The following is a 2,924-nucleotide window of genomic DNA, read 5'->3' as shown; positions in this document are numbered from 1 at the left end:
TTGATTGCTGCACCTGCATGCGAGCTTTTAGTGTCTCATGAACAAGGACACCCAGGTCCCTTTGGACATCAACACTTCCCAACCTCTCACCATTTAAGAAATATTCTGTCTTTCTGTTTATTCTACCAAAGTGGATAACTTCACACTTATTCACATTATATTCCATCTGTCATTTCATTCACTTATCCTGTCCAAGTCCCCTGGAAGCCTCCTTGTAACCTCCTCACAGCTCACATCCTTTACAATTGGCATATTCTTCTCCATGCTGCTATTTTAAACTTTCAGTGACTCAGATGGGGGTGTCCACCTGCATACCAGAGCTGATGACAAGCTGTTCATCTTGGCAAGACTGCGCACCAAGACCAAAATGAGTCAGTTCTTGATCTGTGAGTTGCTCTTTGCTGATGACGCTGTGCTGACATCCCATAATGAAGTTCATTAACAGCAGCTTGTATATCGGTTCTCCCTGGCCTGCAAGGAGTTTGGACTGACGATCAGCATCAGGAAGATCAAAGTTATGGGCCAGGACGAGAGACTCCACCTTCCATCAACATCGACAGGCTCACTTTGGAGGTTGTCAACAGCTTCACATACCTTGGATCAACAATCACCAGCAATCTGTCCCTTGATACTGAAATCAGCACCAGGATTGTCAATGCTGCAGCTGTCATGTCAAAGTTGAGAAGACGAGTGTGAACCGACAGCAAACTGATCGAAAATACAAAACTCCGCGTGTAACAGGCTTGTGTTCTCAGCACCCTCCTTTAGAGTAGAGAAGCATCAACAACTTATACAAGCCAAGAAAAGCAGCTGAACAGCTTCCACCTCCACTGTCTCAGATGGATATTGGGCATCTCCTGGCTGGACAGAGTGCCGAATGCAGAAGTACACCAGTGTGCAGGGATCCGCAGCATGTTTGCCCTCTTGAGTCAGCGGTGACTCTGTTGACTGAGTCATGTGTGCTGAATGGATGACGGTCGCTTTGCCAAAGACACGCTCCATGGTGAGCTTGCTATCAGCACGAGACCAACAGGTCACCCACATCTGTGATACAAGGACATCTGCAAAGCGAGATCTCAAGCTGACTGGGATTGGAGTCAATGCATGGGAAGTCCTTCCTGCTGACTGGAATTCCTGGAGAAAGGCATTCAGGAAGACCATGGGAAAAGCAGAGGACAAAAGAAATGACCAGATGGTGGGAAAGAGAGCTCAGAGGAAGGAAAAATTATCAGTCGACCTCGGGCCAATGATATTCATCTGTCCCAGCTGCGGAAGGGATTGTCACTCACGAGTCATCCTCCACAGCCACAACAAACGATGTTTCACACAGAAGTGACGTACACCCCGGGTGTAGCCCATCGTCTTCCGAGACAGACGGTTGCCTATTACAATTACAACGACAGCAACAACGACAAGAGCGAGTCAGAGGCTGGGAAGACTGCCGTGACGAACTCAGCTCTTGACTCGCCAAAGCCTGCCCACTATCTACAAGGCCTTCCTCTGATTTCAATTGCTCACACATTTGCGATCTGGCTCTGTAGCTCAGTTGGTTAAAGCACCTGTCTAGAAAACAGGAGATCCTGGGTTCAACTCCCAGCAAAGCCTTATTTCACAGTTGCAACATGCTTGAAAAGTTTCATTATCAACACTGACATCTGTGTCTTGTGAACTTTAATTCAAAATACTTGATGAATTTCAATCACATAAAAAAACAGCCTTTGTGAAGGATATGAGTTTGGAATGGCTGTTTCTCCTTGGACAGAATTTCTTTGCTAATACATCAAAGTTAACTTCTTTGACATAAATTTGTTCACAGTTCCATTCAACCTGGAAAACAGCTTGATATTAATCTCACTGAAGGAGGGTGTTTGTGTCATTATGTGTTGCTTTTAACCGAGACTGGGACATGACGCAAGTGGGAGGGTTTATCTGAGGTTTGGAATATTTGTCAGTCAGGAACAAGAAAAATCAAAGGAACCAAATAAGAAAACCTAAGTCTCATGTGGTTCCCGAGAAACGGTGAGAAGATATTAAACTTTGTTGTATTTAATACAACTGTGTGAACTTTGATCTTTGCGGCCTTTTATAAACAGTATTTGAAGGGTCTCAGTAAAAATGTTCAGTGTTGATGAGAGTGGGGTCTGGGTGAGCAGCTGCTTCATGTGACAGGGTCAGGACTGGATGCAGGAAGTCCTCTGACAGTCTCTCTCTGATGGGTTGAGTTGATTTTCAACTGGCAGCTGTTGCTGTTTTGATAATTCAAGTTCCCTCCACCGATTTTTTGGGCAGACAGTGCAGTATGAGGATGTAAAGGGTTAATGCTGAAGACAGTGGGATTAACCCCTCCCACAATCAGAGTGATGATGTAACAGTCACATGAGATGAGGTTTGGGAGGAGAGAGCAGCACCAAGGATGCTAGTTTCGGAGGCTTGATGAGTGTGTATATAGTATTGTGTAAATTAGAAAAGAGCTCTTAGTTCTTTCAGCAGGAAATGTGCCCAGAAAATATCACGAAACTCACAATTTCATTATTCAGGAGTTGGAACACAGGGATATTAACTCCAAGTGACAGTAGTGGTTTCATTTAACAAAAGAAAAGGAGAGAATAATATTGCTCATTGATTGAAATCCCCCAGTGAGGAGACAGTTAAACAGGTGATCTGTTGGGGCATCCTTCGATCCAAGGTTTCGGCAGCATTTAATCTCCCTTTTTGGTGAAATTCTCTGTTTTTTGCATCTTTGTTTAATCCAGCTTTTATGGACCAGTGAAAAAACTGAAAAAAGTGAACAGATCCATCCTTTCTTTTCTTCCTTCTTCCCATCAGTTTCTCTTTTCTGCCCCAATTTAATCTGCTGTTTCATCCATTCCAATCATAATTCAACATTCCAATCGAATCTATTTGTTATTCCACAGTGTCTCTCC

General features: G+C 43.9%; 1 non-coding gene across 1 annotated transcript; it reads left to right on the top strand.

Moving 5' to 3' along the window:
* Nucleotides 1–1,531: 1,531 nt before the first annotated feature.
* On the top strand, nt 1,532–1,605 carry trnas-aga (transfer RNA serine (anticodon AGA)). Its single transcript has one exon. It is a non-coding gene; the product is annotated as a tRNA-Ser (tRNA).
* Nucleotides 1,606–2,924: the final 1,319 nt, after the last annotated feature.

This window comes from Heterodontus francisci, unplaced genomic scaffold, assembly GCF_036365525.1.
Source record: "Heterodontus francisci isolate sHetFra1 unplaced genomic scaffold, sHetFra1.hap1 HAP1_SCAFFOLD_121, whole genome shotgun sequence".
Taxonomy (NCBI): Eukaryota; Metazoa; Chordata; class Chondrichthyes; order Heterodontiformes; family Heterodontidae; genus Heterodontus; species Heterodontus francisci.
This window is presented reverse-complemented; position numbering and strand designations above follow the sequence as displayed.